Source organism: Trifolium pratense, unplaced genomic scaffold (assembly GCF_020283565.1).
Source record: "Trifolium pratense cultivar HEN17-A07 unplaced genomic scaffold, ARS_RC_1.1 scaffold_68, whole genome shotgun sequence".
Taxonomy (NCBI): Eukaryota; Viridiplantae; Streptophyta; class Magnoliopsida; order Fabales; family Fabaceae; genus Trifolium; species Trifolium pratense.
The window spans coordinates 95269-116209 of NW_025721051.1; the positions used below are offsets into that span (position 1 = coordinate 95269).

Sequence of the window (20941 nt, forward strand, 5' to 3'; positions counted from 1 at the left end):
GTGATTCGAAAGAGGGGAGGATGTCGATTCCTCCATTCCCAAACTCTTTCCACTCTATTTTCTTGTGGGTTTTGTGGGTGATTTTCTTAATGGAAAATGGATTCTTTTGATCCTAACATGTGTAGTGAACTCATGGTAGATGAAGTAAACAACTTTGGGGAGTTGAAAATGGGAATATGTAGATGTTTGATCAATGATTTGCATGTTTATGCAACTTTGCTTATTTTGCAAGAAATTGGCATGATTTTGATTGTTTGATGTATTTGGATGTTTGGAAGGGATGATTAATGTTCCTTGATACCATATATGCTTGAATTAGCTGTTTATAAGAATTTATAACATGTCTAGATGAATTTTTGAGTTGATTTAAGGTTAAACCGCCTTAGATAACTCAAGAACAGATATTCTGTTCTGGTGTGGTTCGCTAAGCGACCAGGAGTTCGCTGTAGCGAACAGGTTCGCTGAAGCTCGCCAAAGCTCGCCATGAGCAGGTGACTTCCTGGTGAGGTTCGCCAAGTCTCGCTAAGGCTTCGCTTAGCGAAGGCCTCTGTGACAGCAAATTTTGTTAATGTTTGTAAGTGTAATTAGGCACTTGTAACATGGTTTAAGGGTATCCTTACATGATTGTTGATACATGTTGATACTGTTAATACTTATTGTTAATCGTTATATGATCGATAAACGTGTGTGCAATAAGTTGTAGCTTAAAGTGAGCAATGTATATGTTTTAGCATTAATTTGCAATGATAAGAGAATGATGTATGTTTTATGACATAAGTGTAAATGAAACCTTGTGTGTATAAAAATGGTTATGCAGATAATTATCATGTGAATAATTATGATTCGAGTGATAGGATATTGTGTTATCCTAATGTGTTAGATGTTGGAATTGTGTTTCCGCATCAGTGAATGAATAGCTTCGAGCTAGATAGCGTCATGTATTTGATGTGTTTAAAAGTAATCATGCATTCATGAATAAATTGTGATATTGGAATCATGTGTATTCCAATAGAGTAAATGGACTATGTTTTCCAAAAGTGGCCGAAGATGGGATTATGTTATCCGAAATCTAGAGCCCATATCCAAACATGATATAAAACTGTGTGACTCCTCTTTGTGAGTGAGATGGTTGATGATAACCGAGATCCGACATGATTTTAAACTGTATTGATGATGATCCTGCATGATCTAAAACTGACACCATCCAGCAACGATGTAAAACTGAATGAGATGGTCTAAGTTGGCCAGCATCCTGCATGATGTAAAACTGATGTAGAGTCCGTGCATGACTATAATCTGAACAGTCCGTGCATGACTATAATCTGAACAGTCCGTACATGACTATAATCTGAACAGTCCGTCATGACTGAAATCTGAACAATGTAAATGGGTACCACATGCATTAGTCGTGTCTAGGGATGACATGACATTGGATAATTGACATTAGATGCATTAGGGTAAATGCACATGTATTTGATCATTGTTATGTGACATTATCTGATTGGATTGTAATGTGTTTTCCGTATGTGTTAAGCTTTGGTATTTACTAATTGTTTAATACTGTGATTGTTGCCATGTCTTGGTATATGAGTAGAGTCCGTCATGACTATAAAATGAACAAATGTAGAGTCCGTCATGACTATAAAATGAACAAGTGTAGAGTCCGTCATGACTATAAAATGTACACTTTGGTAGTGTCCGAGAAGACGTGAAACTATATGATTGGTGTGTTTGTAAATGGATGATTAATTGGTAGTCGTATTTGACGATGTATGTGCGTGAGTTAGAAATGTATGATAGCGTGTGGAGTGTGTAGTATACTACTCACACTTATATTTATGTTTATGTTTTCTAACTCTCTGCTTTGTGTTAATTGCTGGACCTTTGGGGGTCCAGGTTGACAGGTTATGTGTTAGCCTCGTCCGAGTGCAATGGTGAAGCTCTGCTCTGATTGAGACACGGGAAAAAGGGGTTTTTATATGTATATGCATGTAGTCCTCTTAGTATACTCTGTTGGTCTTAAGCTTTCATTTGAAAAGTATCCGTTTTGTATAACTAATAACGCATCGTTCGATGCGAGGTTTTGGTTTTAGTTCATTCGAATATTTTACTAGATAAATGTATTTAGTATTATCTTTGAATGAAGTTTGTGATATTCAAACCAGCGCTTTATAATCATATTTTCAATTTTCCGCTGCGTATTTTCGAAAAAGATTTTATAAAGGCAGAGTTAATTAAATAACGGGTTTGGGTGTTACAAAGTGGTATCAGAGCAGTTGTCTTCGGACTGTGAGGTTATGTGTCAATCAGAGCCGTTCTGTGCAGTCAGATCGAGTGAGCGTGTGTGCCAGTTGTGTCTGTCTTTTCTTGTTGTGTGTACTTGATGCGATTGATACTTATCATTGTTATAAGTTATCAAGTCAAGTAGTGGTTGAGTATTTTTATGCTTAAAGTTTTAAAAATTTGTGTGGTTTGAACTTTTGGTTTGTAGATGCTTATTGCTAATAGTTAATGATCCAGCATGATGTAAAACTGCATGTGATGAAGATTTTGTTGAAAACATAAGATTATTTTCTTTTGAGTAAGTGAAAATGAATTTTTCACTAGAGTGAGAAAGGAGTAGGATGTAAGTAGATCCTAATGTGTGTTGTTATATGTTTGTTTATAACATGTGGTAGATTGATTACTAGTACTTAGTGTGGTTCTTTAATTGAACTATGTGAATGTATTCTCATGATGAGAACTTGTTTGAGAACATGCTATGTTTTATACATGTTTGAGTAGATGTTGTAAGTATGCGAACAAACGAAATGTAATGCATGTACTTGACTCGATGTCTTGTGTACATGGATGTTTCATTGTCTTACATATAGTTTAGTTATAAATATATGTATAGACATGTGGTAGTAATTATGTATGCTAGTTGTTACGTAGGTTGTTACATTAGCATAGATGGGAATAGTGTGTTTATGTATTTTGTAGTGGTGTGTATGTCAAGAGGACTGCACCGGGGGTTTGAGTAGATGCTTAGATATCTTACCTTATGTTTACCCTTTGCATACGACATGCATGTGAATGCTGTCGGTATTAGATTTCTCTTGGGAGGAATAGATTTGGAATCGATAGGACGGTTAGGTGCTTACACCGGATGTTCTAGTGGAAGTATAAAGGTGGGGTTGAGATAAGTGGGGGAGAAGATTTTGTCTCTCCAAGATGTTTCGAACGCGAGAAATAAGGACGAATTGAGATGTTCTTGAAGTGGATTGTTTAAGATTGAGTAGCGTCGTTCGAAGTGGAGTTCTTATTTGAAGAATATTTTGGAGGAAGTATCAGATGATCATTTCGGAGTGAGTCGGAATGAAGTTGTTTAGCCGTAGGGAGAATGTGGCCATTGGGGAACGATGGAGCAGATTGAATGATAAGTGAACACCGTTGCTGGGAAACGGAGAAGACGTGTGCGTCGAGGGTAAGAAAACCTAGTGATGATCATACGACGAGTATGCGAATGGTGGGTACCTTGAGGGTTAAGTTAAGTGGGAGATTGATGTCAAGGATTGAAGGTGTGGTTAGGGAACTGAAAACCCGATTACAATAAGTGGGACTGGTGGTGTTTCTAGCGGAACTCGTAGCAAGAATGTTCCATTGTTTGGTTGTCTTTCACTTGATGGTTCATCCTCAAAGAGGAGGAAGAGTGATAAAGATGGAAGCTTTGTTGATGAAAAGTTTTCAGAGGAATCTGATGAGAGTTGTGTTGGAATCAACAAGACGGAGATCATGGTTGTTTGGAAATCAACTTTTGATAGTAGCTGAGATTAAATATGGAATTACTAGGTGATCGAGAAGAGCCTAGGAAGGATTTATAGCGGCTGAGTGTGTTAGAACCGAGTAGTCATTTCTTGGAAAGATTTGAGAAGCTTAGAAAATAGATGTGAAGGTTGGAGAACCGTTAGTGTTATTTAACCAAGGAAAAAGAAGTGAATTCTCAGAAGTAGATGAGAATGGAATTAAGAAATACCGTGTTAGAAATTGGTATACTTGTTAAGTTATCGAGTGGTAGTGGATTGTACAAGTAGTAGAGTTATTCCAAGATGGAAGTGAGATAACAAATCGAAGGATTTCATAAGAAGTTTATAGAGGAAGGAAAATGAATCCATTTGGACGATAATCAGACAACTAGTGTCTAAGATTGGATGAAACCTTAGAGGTTGATGAGAAGCTAAGTGCGAAGTGTTATCTTTGGATGTTTGGGGATAAGAAAGTTAGCCTTTGGAAACGTGTCAAGCACGAGTATTAGAGAGACGTAAGAAAGTGACTTATGTCAAGTAAGAATTTGCGGAAAGGACTATCTCACACATAAGTAATTGTTGTGTTTGGAAAATGTGTGTTGAGAATTTGGAAGTGATGCTTGAAGTAAGTATCAGAGATGTTTTGTAGCAATTGGAAAATTATTTATGGAATGGAAAAAGTCGGTGGAGGCTAAGTGATGTTGGGAGCATCGTATACTGTGATTGTTGCCATGTCTTGGTATATGAGTAGAGTCCGTCATGACTATAAAATGAACAAATGTAGAGTCCGTCATGACTATAAAATGAACAAGTGTAGAGTCCGTCATGACTATAAAATGTACACTTTGGTAGTGTCCGAGAAGACGTGAAACTATATGATTGGTGTGTTTGTAAATGGATGATTAATTGGTAGTCGTATTTGACGATGTATGTGCGTGAGTTAGAAATGTATGATAGCGTGTGGAGTGTGTAGTATACTACTCACACTTATATTTATGTTTATGTTTTCTAACTCTCTGCTTTGTGTTAATTGCTGGACCTTTGGGGGTCCAGGTTGACAGGTTATGTGTTAGCCTCGTCCGAGTGCAATGGTGAAGCTCTGCTCTGATTGAGACACGGGAAAAAGGGGTTTTTATATGTATATGCATGTAGTCCTCTTAGTATACTCTGTTGGTCTTAAGCTTTCATTTGAAAAGTATCCGTTTTGTATAACTAATAACGCATCGTTCGATGCGAGGTTTTGGTTTTAGTTCATTCGAATATTTTACTAGATAAATGTATTTAGTATTATCTTTGAATGAAGTTTGTGATATTCAAACCAGCGCTTTATAATCATATTTTCAATTTTCCGCTGCGTATTTTCGAAAAAGATTTTATAAAGGCAGAGTTAATTAAATAACGGGTTTGGGTGTTACAAAGTGGTATCAGAGCAGTTGTCTTCGGACTGTGAGGTTATGTGTCAATCAGAGCCGTTCTGTGCAGTCAGATCGAGTGAGCGTGTGTGCCAGTTGTGTCTGTCTTTTCTTGTTGTGTGTACTTGATGCGATTGATACTTATCATTGTTATAAGTTATCAAGTCAAGTAGTGGTTGAGTATTTTTATGCTTAAAGTTTTAAAAATTTGTGTGGTTTGAACTTTTGGTTTGTAGATGCTTATTGCTAATAGTTAATGATCCAGCATGATGTAAAACTGCATGTGATGAAGATTTTGTTGAAAACATAAGATTATTTTCTTTTGAGTAAGTGAAAATGAATTTTTCACTAGAGTGAGAAAGGAGTAGGATGTAAGTAGATCCTAATGTGTGTTGTTATATGTTTGTTTATAACATGTGGTAGATTGATTACTAGTACTTAGTGTGGTTCTTTAATTGAACTATGTGAATGTATTCTCATGATGAGAACTTGTTTGAGAACATGCTATGTTTTATACATGTTTGAGTAGATGTTGTAAGTATGCGAACAAACGAAATGTAATGCATGTACTTGACTCGATGTCTTGTGTACATGGATGTTTCATTGTCTTACATATAGTTTAGTTATAAATATATGTATAGACATGTGGTAGTAATTATGTATGCTAGTTGTTACGTAGGTTGTTACATTAGCATAGATGGGAATAGTGTGTTTATGTATTTTGTAGTGGTGTGTATGTCAAGAGGACTGCACCGGGGGTTTGAGTAGATGCTTAGATATCTTACCTTATGTTTACCCTTTGCATACGACATGCATGTGAATGCTGTCGGTATTAGATTTCTCTTGGGAGGAATAGATTTGGAATCGATAGGACGGTTAGGTGCTTACACCGGATGTTCTAGTGGAAGTATAAAGGTGGGGTTGAGATAAGTGGGGGAGAAGATTTTGTCTCTCCAAGATGTTTCGAACGCGAGAAATAAGGACGAATTGAGATGTTCTTGAAGTGGATTGTTTAAGATTGAGTAGCGTCGTTCGAAGTGGAGTTCTTATTTGAAGAATATTTTGGAGGAAGTATCAGATGATCATTTCGGAGTGAGTCGGAATGAAGTTGTTTAGCCGTAGGGAGAATGTGGCCATTGGGGAACGATGGAGCAGATTGAATGATAAGTGAACACCGTTGCTGGGAAACGGAGAAGACGTGTGCGTCGAGGGTAAGAAAACCTAGTGATGATCATACGACGAGTATGCGAATGGTGGGTACCTTGAGGGTTAAGTTAAGTGGGAGATTGATGTCAAGGATTGAAGGTGTGGTTAGGGAACTGAAAACCCGATTACAATAAGTGGGACTGGTGGTGTTTCTAGCGGAACTCGTAGCAAGAATGTTCCATTGTTTGGTTGTCTTTCACTTGATGGTTCATCCTCAAAGAGGAGGAAGAGTGATAAAGATGGAAGCTTTGTTGATGAAAAGTTTTCAGAGGAATCTGATGAGAGTTGTGTTGGAATCAACAAGACGGAGATCATGGTTGTTTGGAAATCAACTTTTGATAGTAGCTGAGATTAAATATGGAATTACTAGGTGATCGAGAAGAGCCTAGGAAGGATTTATAGCGGCTGAGTGTGTTAGAACCGAGTAGTCATTTCTTGGAAAGATTTGAGAAGCTTAGAAAATAGATGTGAAGGTTGGAGAACCGTTAGTGTTATTTAACCAAGGAAAAAGAAGTGAATTCTCAGAAGTAGATGAGAATGGAATTAAGAAATACCGTGTTAGAAATTGGTATACTTGTTAAGTTATCGAGTGGTAGTGGATTGTACAAGTAGTAGAGTTATTCCAAGATGGAAGTGAGATAACAAATCGAAGGATTTCATAAGAAGTTTATAGAGGAAGGAAAATGAATCCATTTGGACGATAATCAGACAACTAGTGTCTAAGATTGGATGAAACCTTAGAGGTTGATGAGAAGCTAAGTGCGAAGTGTTATCTTTGGATGTTTGGGGATAAGAAAGTTAGCCTTTGGAAACGTGTCAAGCACGAGTATTAGAGAGACGTAAGAAAGTGACTTATGTCAAGTAAGAATTTGCGGAAAGGACTATCTCACACATAAGTAATTGTTGTGTTTGGAAAATGTGTGTTGAGAATTTGGAAGTGATGCTTGAAGTAAGTATCAGAGATGTTTTGTAGCAATTGGAAAATTATTTATGGAATGGAAAAAGTCGGTGGAGGCTAAGTGATGTTGGGAGCATCGTATACTGTGATTGTTGCCATGTCTTGGTATATGAGTAGAGTCCGTCATGACTATAAAATGAACAAATGTAGAGTCCGTCATGACTATAAAATGAACAAGTGTAGAGTCCGTCATGACTATAAAATGTACACTTTGGTAGTGTCCGAGAAGACGTGAAACTATATGATTGGTGTGTTTGTAAATGGATGATTAATTGGTAGTCGTATTTGACGATGTATGTGCGTGAGTTAGAAATGTATGATAGCGTGTGGAGTGTGTAGTATACTACTCACACTTATATTTATGTTTATGTTTTCTAACTCTCTGCTTTGTGTTAATTGCTGGACCTTTGGGGGTCCAGGTTGACAGGTTATGTGTTAGCCTCGTCCGAGTGCAATGGTGAAGCTCTGCTCTGATTGAGACACGGGAAAAAGGGGTTTTTATATGTATATGCATGTAGTCCTCTTAGTATACTCTGTTGGTCTTAAGCTTTCATTTGAAAAGTATCCGTTTTGTATAACTAATAACGCATCGTTCGATGCGAGGTTTTGGTTTTAGTTCATTCGAATATTTTACTAGATAAATGTATTTAGTATTATCTTTGAATGAAGTTTGTGATATTCAAACCAGCGCTTTATAATCATATTTTCAATTTTCCGCTGCGTATTTTCGAAAAAGATTTTATAAAGGCAGAGTTAATTAAATAACGGGTTTGGGTGTTACAAATTACGCCGCGCGTGATGATGTCCCACGTCGGGCGTAATTCAAGTAAAAATGGGTCTTCTCTGATGCAGCTCTCTACGCTGCGCGTGGCTCTTCCACGCCCCCAGCGTAGCATATATCTGTATTTTCCTGCAAATTTTCCTACTTTCTTAGATAACAAGTAATCATGCTTATGAATAGATTTCTCTTGAATTTATTACTTAAAACCTACTAAAATAGGCATGGATTAAAGAGTGTGACGATCCGTCATCATTCTTTCTATTAACTCTCTTTGTGTTTTCTATCTGAATCTTTTCTTTTGTTTTTCTAAGAGCGTGATGTGTGAATGATTAAATGAGAGAACCTAATACTCATATAATAACTATTTTCCTAACTAATAGGGATTAGTGGAGTGAGGAGTGGAACTCATGCTATCACAAAAATAGGAGGAAGAGTTATCCCAACTGCCCACGTCTATAGTCATATTGTTATTGTTATTAATAACAAAAATAATTAATATATTATAATAATGAAAATAATAATAAGAAGAAATAATGAATGATGGATTTGTTAATCATGTCGCACTACATATAGTAACTCCTTTAGTATCTCTATCTTCTTGTTGCTATAATGTAGCTATTGGTCCACATACTCAAATTAAATACTAACTTAGTCATTCCCTTAACCTCATTGATTTATAAAATAAAAATAAGTACTCTTAAAATAAATAATATTCCTATGGATTGTTGCTATACAAAAACAAAGATATAATTTAATTAATCATGAACGAGAATTTAAGCACATAACAACAAAAAAAAACATTTATAAAATAATACTATCATTGGGTAAATTATAAATAAAATATTTTCAATTCAACAACGATACAATATTTAAATATATAAGCCGCGTAAAATATCGAGGTTTTACATTCTACCCTTCTAAAATAGTTTCGTCCTCGAAACTGCGGGGTGTTACATTCTACTCTCCTAAAATAGTTTCATCCTCGAAACCGTAACTAGAGAAAATTAGTTCTTAATAATGATACATCATGGATTAACTCGACTTATTTTAAAATGTGATCAAAACTCACGCATATGTGCTTAGAGCACACACAATTTCGAATAAGATAACAATTTCGAATAAGATAACAATCAACAAGGTTTGTGTGGTGTAACTAAACGTACACCATCTCTTGAGGAATTCCGAGGACATGGCCAGCACTAACACGACTCACACAAATTCCCAACCAACCACACAGTCCGAACTAGATCGAACTGCTCTGATACCAACTGTAACATCCCAAATTTTCATACATTATTTAACGAAATTTTAAGCAAAAGACGATTTTTTTTTTCAAATAAAGAAAATAGAATTATAAATCTCGTTAATAAAAATAATTATTAAATGTTATAATAACTTTCTCAAAAGTAATAAATCGAAATAGCAATTAGTACAAGAGATTAATTTAAATTCTAACTGAAAAGTAAATTCCCAAGTCAAGAATCTTGACCTTTTACCACCCAAACACTCAACCTATAGCTAGTCATAACTCTGAACACTTGTGTGAATATCTAGACAAGACTAACACCAACATCCCCAATCTCGGAGCCTCAACTATACGTCACCACGTTTCTGCTCGCAACTCTGATCAACTGGATCAGTAACCTGACCAAATTTATAGTGAGGGTCTCTCCAAAACATAGGAAAACATAAGTCAAGTATATATACACTACAAAAAAATAGGCAAGCGACGACCACAAAAAAAAAGCATTAGCGTCGGTTTTTTCCGTCGCTAAATGACTGTTGCAGCGGTTGGACGACTGACGCAACAAGCAGCTTCGCTACGGCATACAGCGGCGGTTCAAGTAAACCGTCGGAATAACCGCCGCACCGACCTTAGCGTCGGTTGTATTGATTGTGCGGCAGTTCCTAACCGTCGCTATATATATTTTTTAAAATAAAAAATTGAGCTCTTAGTGTCAGTTATAACCGCCACAAAATAATTTTTCCCACAAAAAAAAAAATGTTTTTTTCAAAAAAAAAAATCAATTTTTTTTTCTTTTCATTTTATGAAAATTCTAAAATAAAAACAAAAAAGCCCTACAGTCTAAGAATTGTATACCATTAAAAAAAAATCTACATTCATAACTTGAATTATTTACTTTACACACTGAATTTTTTATGAGTTTTACCTCATTTTATGTATATAAAGATGTACATGCATTTTTTATGAGCTTTACCTCATTTTATGTATATAAAGATGTACATGCATTTATTTGCACAAGACTCATAAGAGTAAAATACACAAATTGATTCAGAAACTTCTCTTGCAAATGGATCCTCAAGCAAAAATAATACTCATAAACTTTTAATTATACAATTTTAAGTTACAATTTAAACACAAGGGCATAAAGTGCAACTTCAACACTGCCGGTTTGCGACACCATTATGGTTGATCCAGCTCCATAAAGTGGAACTTTATTACCCACCAAGTTCACTGATACAAGACGGTGACTTTTTCTTGGCTGAAAGTGTTTCTTCGACTGCAAAGAAAACGGTTAACTAAGCAAAGAATAAAGTAAAAACCAGTATTTTACCAAGTAGTTATTTCATAGAGAAATGATATCCATTGAAATGACTACTCAAAATTTGTTACCCGTTCATGATTCATCCATGGTTCATCATGCATATCCAGTCATGTCTCTTCCTCCTTGTCAGAAGAATCCATGAATCTAAACTCCTTTCCATGAGCAGCCTCCTCCTTAGTAAACCATGACACAACACATGTAATTATCTTATTAAAAAAATTCCATAAAAGCATAAAAATTCAAAAAAGCAACATCAGTATCAGTGATACTATAAGCATGATACATGTTGGACACATAGCTTACACAACAAGTGAATGCAATTAAGATTACCCAATGGCATAGTCGTATTCCAGCTGATATTGAAGTTCCTCAATCTGTTACAAAATAAATTAAATTGTTCAAGCTATAGTAGGAAGCTTTTCTTGCGAAATTAAGCCTTGAATTTATATAGATAACACGCCATACAACATCTTCATCAATGTCTTTAGAACATTCAAGGACTTCTGGATGTTTGAAAAAGTTGAAGAAGCTTTTCTTGGGCTTTTCCTTCAAAACATTCAGTGTCAAGCAATTTTTCAGAAACCAGAAAATTCCGGTCCTGTAAAATATGCAGCAAGCAAACCTTATTCATGATCAAGCCAGACTAATTAATAGCACAATAGCATTAGGTAAAAAAAAGAGTAGCTTACCCAATTGCATCCTTAGGCTCGTAATTAACCGTAAGAATTGTCTTTGTTAAGTCTGAGTTTAAAAAATATGGATTGGATTCACAAAGATAAAGCATGAATCAGGACAACTGTTGAAAACTATTGAGAAAGAGGAAAACTACAAGAAAAGGAGTTAGTGCCCTACTCACAATTGCTTTGGGTTCTGTCTCATGGACCAGATTTAGCCATGAATTAAATGCATCTATAACAGGATATGAATACATTGTATGGTTATGCCAAATTTGTAGGGTAATTGAAAGGTGAAAAATCACATTAATATAATTTGAATGAAGATGATATGTTGTGATTATAATAGAATTTTTTATGGAAGGGGTTTCAAAAGGCTTATTGATGCATCATGCATAACTACAAGAGAAGTCCTTCGTTTTTGGAATGGAAATCAGGTAAGAGCCAGAGCCCAGATCTCTCGATAACTATAGCGAGAGAGTTTGTACTATTCATTTAATGTTTTTCATGATCACATGTATATTGTTACCATGATACTAATTCAGAGATTGTGGGTTCTGTCAATATAAAGGTATCATCCTTTTACTTCAATTCCAGTCCAGTTATATTACACTACCCTTCCTAACTCAACAAAAATATGACATGACCGAAATGCATGTAAATCATCGTAGCAAGAACGTTGATTTTCGTAGTAGTCCACAAAGTGTGATACAAGCATAGCAAACATGAGATAAGAATTTAAATCTGTAATTGAAATTGAACTTGATTGGTAATCACAGTCATCTTGGTCAAGAATAATTTTCCGAAGGGCAGCATTTCCTCTGTCAATGACTAACAAGGAATAGGTTGGTCGAATATATACCACATCGAAATCATTTGAGAACTTAGCATCTTCACCCGGTCCATCTCTATAGCCAACAACATTTGACTTTTCTCCAGCGATGGTTGTCACACCTAAAAATTATTTACAAAGATCGGTAACAATACAAATACTGAAATACACCTTAATAGTCCTATATAGATCCGAATCCTTGTAGCTAAATAAACACATACCAGAATCTCCGATTTTTTTGATGGCAAGATTCTGAGTATCAGCAACATAAACATTCCCTTTATCATCCATAGATATACCTTTGGGATGATTAAACCGAGCATCACTAGGTTTTCCATCCACATGATCAGTGTATCCCTGAAATGACCCAGCTACCAATCTTCCTCGACTATCTGCAATACCATAAACATAATTCGTAAGATAAGTGGATGAAAATCAAATCATTCTAATTTTTAATTAATCCAAAATTTTACTTACTATATAATTTTCATCTATAAACGGTATTTGTTGGGAAATCGTTTCATAAAACACTTTTATAAACGCAGCGGAATTTTTAAAATTAAAATTTCCCATCAATGGATTCTTGTGAAAGAGCATGATCAGGTCTAGAATATTACCTTTGAAGAACAAATTCGTGGCCGCTTTTCTTGATCACAAGCACCGCACTTGCAGCACCTCCACTTAGTCCACACGAACAGGAACCTTCGATCTCACAGTGCTAGCTGTTCTTGGATGAAGGCTGAGGGAATTTTGTGCGGTTTAGGGTTTAAAGAAATTCAGAATTTCTCTAAATTCAGTTAGGGTTTGTAAAACGTGATTTCTGAACTTCATAAGGCTCTATTTATAGAGTTTCTTATGAGGTCTTTAGTTTACACGAAATTGGGCTTCTCAAGCCCAATATCCGTTTGTCACTAACTGCACCCCCGCAATAAGTCTTACTTATTTTTTTTCCTTCTTAACTGTCCTTATGTGTGTGACCCTGTAGGTTCTTATGACGTTGGCAATAATATTAATCGTAATATTATAAACAGTGAGCGGTATCTAGCAACACATCACTGTTACCCAAGTCATAGGAATGTCACGTGATCTGACTAACCTTTTCGTGATAAATATCTTGTGCACAATTACCCTTTTGCCCTCATGTCTATATTGAACACAAGGCATAGTATGTCATCCTTGTCTAGTTCAATATTGGGCCCATAGACATATCTCCCGTTATGTAGGAGGGACAAATTCCATCTAGGTCACTCATGTCCCTCAGCATGATTCGTGAGATACCCATCAACCAACTTTATAATTATCCAGTTACGGATAACGTTTGAATGGCAACAAGGTATTACACTCCTGCATCTAGGGTACATAGTGGTTTCAGGTCGAAGGGTGGAATACACCTTTTATCACTATGAGAAAACTTATGACATTTCATAACACTCTATGTAGTATTCTCATGGTGGGTCAATCCGATATAAAGTTACCCTTAACATTTATATCTATGTGAAGACTTGATAACTCATTATCCATGATCAGTGAGATATGATCATCAGTCTACCAACATAATAGTCTTTATGCTTTAACGTTATCCCATTTCACAATAAAGCTTGACTATGGATATGTTTAAGAATAGTGTTCTTATATTTAATGGAATCTCACGATTAAGTCATACTTAACGTTCCATACAATGAACTTACTATTCTAGGGACTCTATTATTATTTAACACATAAACATAATAAAGAAAAGCCTTTATTCAAAAAGTAAATTATCCAATACAAGTATCATGCAATTATAAATAATTGGCCTCTAGGGCTTACACCAACAGTATTAGCTAATATAAACTCAAGAGAACAAACAAGAGTAGCCATACATTGAGACAGTGGTGGGGTGATTCGAACAATGTTGCTATTAACTTCATCAACAACAAAGAGTTCACCATCCTCTTCTTTGACACGGATCCGATAAGGAATAACTCCAATCGCATTTCCTTCCACAAACAAAAAGACAAAAAACAAATCACATCGACAAACACAAAACCATAAGAATATTACAATATAAAGGTCTGTTTCAATCGACTTATTCGAGCTTATCTATCAGCATAAACACTTGTGAGAGCTTATAGAAGCAACTTATGAAAAGTTCATAAACCGATTTCAACTTATTTCCTAAGCTCTCCAGAATTGCTTATATAAATAATTGAAAGTTGACAAACCGAAATAGACGGCTAGTTAGCACAGAGTTACTGATTATAACTTATCTGCTCAGAAACAAGGTTGAGCTTTATCTGCTCAAAAACAAGGTTGAGCTTAATCTGCTCAGAAACAGTTAAATTTATTCAACAGTATCGTATATGAATCACAACTTTATTATTATGAGTCCTACTTTATGTTTATGTTACAATTATACCTTTAATTTGTAGATCTAAGAAAGACGTGATTTATATATCACTCTAATTTGGTAGTGAAACAAGAAGTATATTATATATAACCCTAAACAGTTATGAAAAATAAGCAAATTACATACAAAAATTAAGTAATATCCATTAATTGTATGTTTTGTACAAACCAATAACCTAAATTACCAATTTATGAAACCAAATGATGAAAAAACAATCTAATGAGAAATTGAACCTGGATTTTGAAGATTGAATTTGAATTTGAATGGAGATTGAAGATTGAAGGTTCAACAAAGCCTGAATCTAAATGTTGAACCCGAAGCTTGAAGGTTCATCGAAGCTTGAGAGGTTGAATAACAAATTTGAATGAAGCTTGAGATGAATCTGAACTAGCTTTGAGAGATTTACGGATTGGAGCTTGTGGAGTGAGAATCGCAGATTTAGGGAATGAAGCTTGTGAGTGAGAATCACAGATTTAGGGATTTGGAACGGTGAAACTTGAACCGAGAAATAAGTGGAAATAATTAGCCGCCGCGGTATGCACTAAAACCGCAGCCGCAATACACACTAAAACCGCCGAGATTCACGAACAACAAAGGCGGTTGAATGAAGCCGCAGTAACCGTCGGCATTGATAAGATCGGCGGCGGTTCACTTGCTAGTGCCTCAAATTGTCTGTCGCTGTGTGCGTTTTTTCTGGTAGTGATACATGCCGAATGATCATAAATTATCACTAATAAAACAAGTAGATATCAATCACTTACCGCATCACACCATGGTTACACCCTCCAATGGCCCACCAAATCCTAGAGGTTAGTCTATATGATACTCTAATGCACCTTATATGATCCGGATATCACTGCTCCGCAGAGTAAATTGTCCCACCATTGGACAGTGTCCCACCATTGGACATAAATACCCCACGGTTGGGTATTAAGGTTCGGTACCCCACCATTGGGTATTATTCCGAACCACACCGTCACCAATGAATGTATGAACCCTATCACCACTAAGTTAGTCACACCAAAAATTACTCCACCGAGTAATTAATCAAAATGGTCTTGTTCCAACACTGGTTTAGAAACAAGATCTCCCCCAATGATAACCCCAATCACCAACCAGATACATCATTGATAACCCCAATCACCAAATCAAAAGACATAATTAATCAAGGTTAACAATAAAATAAACTCATGCATATCACAAGAATTCATATGTCATTTACACACACCATAAAGATCACTTAAACATATGTATAATTATAATAAACAAACAACGGAGGACCCTCTTACCTTAATAGCAACAACTTTTAATTCACACAGTGGTCTTTGCTTCGCTAAGTATACACTTGTGGTGTTGGCTTAAGTGTAGACTCCTACCATTTAATCTTTTTCTTGATTCACCTTTTTCTTTCTAATAACTCTCTTTGTGTTTTCTATCTGAATCTTTTCTTTTGTTTTTCTAAGAGCGTGATGTATGAATGATTAAATGAGAGAACTTAATACTCATATAATAACTACTTTCCTAACTATTAGGGATTAGTGGAGTGAGGAGTGGAACTCATGCTATCACAAAAATAGGAGGAAGAGTTATAATTTTACTTCTAACCTAGGCAGGCCTTCACATTTTGAAACAACACATATCTTATTATCCCAACTGCCCACGTCTATAGTCATATTGTTATTGTTATTAATAACAAAAATAGTTAATATATCTATAATCTATAACAATAATAAAGGGAAAACATTTCTTTTGGTGTAGCTTTTTTTTTAAATACCATAAATACCCTTCTCTTAGTATTGTTTTTTTTTTCACACTCTAACTTCCAAAACCAACTTTTTTTTTAAAAAAAAAAAAAACTCTTTTTAACTTCCAAAACAAACCATTTGTTCCATTCTTTTAGTTTACACATCTTCATTCTTCTCAATTTTTCTTCAACAATATTTGTATTCATTCCTGTTTTCTTTCCTCAATTTTTTTTTTAACTTAAATATTTGTCAATCATTCTATATATCACTCGAATCTAACATTCTATTTGCAGTTATATAATTTCTGTTGCATAACTTCAATTCCTTTCCAAATTAACATCAAATATATGGAGGATATATAGAACAATAGAGTACAATGCAAACAAAATATTTTCATGCAATTTCTTTCAACGTCTTACAACTTTATACAATCATTTGAAAGAGTTGCATATCGCTCTAATTAAATAAAATTTAATGTGTTCTAAACTTCTTTGCATTACTTAATTTCTATCCTCTCTAACGTTCCATTTTGTATAGTGATTTTGTTCTCAATAATATGTGATGCATGTATTCTAATAATAATATGCAGTGTCACGTTTTTGTTTTCTTTTTGTTGTGTAGTGTGATGTTATGTTTTTAACTTCAAATACACATATTATTGTAAAAAAAAAATACTTCAAATATCATGTTGTGTTGTGATGATCGAATTTGACCATGGTAATTTTCTTTTCATCTATCTTTGTTTCTTTTTTCTTTGCATGTTGTAAATTTAACCATTGTTTTTATCCTTTTATTGTTGTGTTCTATTTTTTTATATCTCAATTTTATTTTATTTTTATCTCATTTATACCATGTTAATTATTTGTTCAATATCTTTGATTGTAGTTTATGTCATTTATCATGAAGGTCTTCCAAAATTAATAATACTTGAAGGTGTTTTGTTCATCATTAAGGTGAACTGTTATGAGAGAAATGAAGAAAGATAGAGCAGCATATGGGCTACACTGATGATGGTAACATTAAAGCGGCAAGAGACAGACACGAGGAGAAGAGTAAACAGCGAGACTACATTACAGTACAAAACGAGAAAGACATATGTCAATCAATAAAAACATATGAACGGGATGGTTAGCAATGTGTGTGCAAAAATTATTTGTTTTATAAAATGTGGGTGCAAAAGAAAATCATCCTACAAGTGAATTTTTGATGTGCAAAAGAAAATTATTTTGGCGACATATCGATATTCTGACTATGGTACTCCAAAGGGGTGCTAAGTGAATGCAATACAAGTTTTTGTTACCCTTCAAAATTTGTGAATTTTTTATTGCTTTTGCGGTAGTTTGATTGTTGGGAATCTAGACGGGCATGTATGTATAAATTTTTATAAGGTTTCAATTATATTCGGCCCAAATTAACGTGCCACTATAATGTGCTAATTATAATATCCATTATTTTTAAGTTAATTTCGTCTTATTCATAATGATTGATAAAAATATATATGCAGGGAAATGAAAAATATTCATGGTTCAGATTTCATATTTGGCCTTCTTAAACAATGTCGTTGATGGTATTATTGCTTTCTATGAATATATATCTCTCTATCCTTTATACTTAACATGACTAAAGTGTTCGTAGTTGTGGTGTAGAATTTTCATTTCCATTTTTTTTTTGGTAGAGGAGTTTTCATTTTTTTTTTTTTTTTGTTATACAGGAATTTTCATTTTCTATTCAAGAGTTTTTATTCTTTGAGATCTTATGTGCCATTAATAAATTTGTATTCATTCATTATGTATTCTTTAATTATCTTCCTCTACTACATATCTAATGAGTTTTTCTTAAGCATATTTTTGCTAATCAAAGTACAGAGGTTAACTCATTAAGTAATTGGTAACAATGTGTTGATTTACATGTGAATAACTATAAAAATATTCCAAATTAAATAAAATCATATTTTTAATCAAACCATTATTTAATTGTCTATGACTAATTAATGACTCGCCTGAACATATTCTATTATACATTTGGGTCTTGATATTGAGTTCTATTCTACTGAGTTGTATAAAAGATTATACTAGACACATGTGTAGTGATTTTCTATTATCACATTGAGTTCTATTTTAATAATGGCCGTCTATGTGATCCAATTTTATGCTCAACACTTCTACATTATTTAATTAACTTTCTATCTTAATAACTTCTTTCAAATAAAAAATAAGTCTATACTTTTTTGTTTTCATCAAACATTTATGTTTTTTAACATATTTTTATTTTCATAAAATCGGATCACACAGACGGGTGCGGAACGCGTCCGTCTGGCCACTAGTTATAATAATGAAAATAATAATAAGAAGAAATAATGATGATGGATTTGCTAATCATGTTGCACTACATATAGTAACTCTCCTTTATTATCTCTATCTTCTTGTTGCTATAATGTAGCTATTGGTCCACATACTCAAAATACTAACTTAGTCATTCCCTTAACCTCATTGATTTATAAAATAAAAATAAGTACTCTTAAAATAAATAATATTCCTATGGATTGTTGCTATACAAAAATAAAGATATAATTTATAATTTAATTAATCACGAACGAGAATTTAAGCTCATAAAAACATTTATAAAATAATACTATCATTGGGTAAATTATAAATAAAATATTTTCAATTCAACAACTATACAATATTTAAATATATAAGCCGCGTAAAATATCGGGGTCTTACACGAGCCATTAAAAATTTGTGAATGTGAATTTTTAATATAAAAACTTTCATTTGTCCATGGTTTTGAAGTCAATATTTTTTAAACGAAATTTTTGTTCAATGAAATTAAGAATTTCATAAGAAATTGTATATGATAACGAAGATAAAATGATAGAAAGATGAAATTATGGATAAAAAAATAAGGAAGATGAAATTAAAAAATTTAAATAAGACAATTAAAATATATAACAAAGATGCATGAATTATTCAGTGGTACATATTTTCTTTGGTATTAACATTCTGATTGATTTTTGTTTTGAAATTATATCTATCAAACAACAGTACAAGTAATATCATAATAATTAGTTGAGTATTATAAATTCACTATAATATATATATATTTTTTAGATGTAGGTGAAGTTTCATACTAACAATTATTATTTAAAATGTGTTAAGTTGGTTTTATAATTAAATTTTATATATATATATATATATATATATATATATATATATATATATATATATATATATATATATATATATATATATATATATATGACAAAATTTAAATATATATTTGATCTCTATATTTTCATCAAATTAAACTTTACATTATTCGTTCTAAAATTGATAGTTTGGACTTAAATTAAATTTTATTTGGAATTTTGAGTTATTATTTATTTATAGCTAATAATAAAGGGAATACTTAAATTTTGGTGTTGCCTTTTTCTGTAATTCCCATAATACCCATAACAGTTTTTTTTCTTTTTTTTTTTTAATTTCTTCTTAACTTCCACATTTTTTTAACTTCTATTTTAGTAACTTTCTCTCTCAAACAAAAAGTAACTTCTATACTTTTTTATTTTCATCTAATCATTTACATTTTTTAATACATTTTATTTTCATAAAATTGGGCCACACAGACTGGCCACTAGTTATTATAATTTGTACGCAAATTAAAAAATGACATTTTTAAAGACAAACTTATTTGTTGGTGATTTATTAAGCATTTATTTATTTATTTATTTGATAATTATGAAAATTTAAATATTAAAATGTTTATTTTTGTGGGCTCATTTTTACCCGGATCCGGATACTATTACAAACCAAATAGAAAACAGAAAGAATTGAATTTGAATTGAACGAATTCCTTTTTCCACGCAAAGAGGTTCAGAGGATGAACGAACAAAATCGCCTTCTCCTCTTCCTTTCTTTATCTCTCTCGCTAGCCACCGTTTTTCTTCTGCATCCATTTCTTGCTTCGATTTAAATTCTTCACATCCACAAACCAATATAAGAATCTCTCTTTCCCTTTCAATTTTTTAGATTCTTTCACCGAAACGAGAAAGCAAATTGTCGCCGTCATTTTTCTCTCATGGTGAGTTTCCCTTTTCTTTGATCTCTTCTCTCTCATTGTCCATAATATTTGGTCCATGAATTCCTATTCCCTAATTTCATATATGTTCGTTTCAAATTCCACCTGTTAATTTTCTGATTTCATCTCCAAATTGCATAGTTTTCAATTTCATCCAAACCCTAATATTCATATGAACCCTAAATCCGAATTGGTTCTCTCTTGTTACAAATTCAATGCCAATTTCATTTTATTTATTGTTGGTTTTTGAATTTCATGCTCAATTTCCAATAGGTTTGTTTATCCCGTTTTGCCAGTAACCCCTCACTCTTAATCTAAACCCTTACGCTGAACACATGTTTTTATGTGATTTGGAATGCTTTTGAGTATGCCGTTAACCTTTCTATTTTCTTTTTTACAGGTTTTAGATCTAGTTCCCATCCTTGCACAAGAAAACCTTCCAGTTGAAATAATACAGTCCTATGATTTGGTAGCCTCTAATGCCTTGTTCAAGCAACCATTAAAGTACAACCAGA

General features: G+C 33.6%; 1 protein-coding gene and 3 long non-coding RNA genes across 21 annotated transcripts in view; 2 read left to right on the forward strand and 2 right to left on the reverse strand.

Moving 5' to 3' along the window:
* LOC123901491 (nucleobase-ascorbate transporter 6-like) overlaps window positions 1–20941 on the forward strand; it is a 69608-nt gene that overhangs the window by 45295 nt on the left and 3372 nt on the right. For 11 of the 16 annotated variants that reach the window (XR_006806871.1, XR_006806862.1, XR_006806865.1 and 8 more), the window contains exons 1-2: window positions 20160–20429; window positions 20827–20930. The exons of 4 other annotated variants lie outside the window; for them this stretch is intronic. The gene's annotated coding sequence lies outside the window, so the exon portion shown is untranslated. Of the gene's footprint in view, window positions 1–20159; window positions 20430–20826; window positions 20931–20941 lie in introns of those variants that run through there. One more of the 16 variants, XR_006806861.1, reaches the window with a different exon arrangement.
* On the reverse strand, window positions 10538–11630 carry LOC123901498. 2 transcript variants are annotated; one of them, XR_006806896.1, is made up of 5 exons: window positions 11566–11630; window positions 11399–11450; window positions 11040–11307; window positions 10778–10882; window positions 10538–10664 (listed from the first exon to the last, which is right to left on the reverse strand). It is a non-coding gene; the product is annotated as an uncharacterized LOC123901498 (long non-coding RNA). The 2 variants fall into 2 exon arrangements; XR_006806895.1 differs by having other exon boundaries at window positions 11399–11608.
* On the reverse strand, window positions 12497–15269 carry LOC123901497. Of its 2 annotated transcripts, none has more exons than XR_006806893.1 (3): window positions 14838–15269; window positions 14078–14518; window positions 12497–12607 (listed from the first exon to the last, which is right to left on the reverse strand). It is a non-coding gene; the product is annotated as an uncharacterized LOC123901497 (long non-coding RNA). The 2 variants fall into 2 exon arrangements; XR_006806894.1 differs by having other exon boundaries at window positions 14078–14194; window positions 14838–15265.
* On the forward strand, window positions 17343–18098 carry LOC123901499. Its single transcript, XR_006806897.1, has 2 exons — window positions 17343–17916; window positions 18061–18098. It is a non-coding gene; the product is annotated as an uncharacterized LOC123901499 (long non-coding RNA).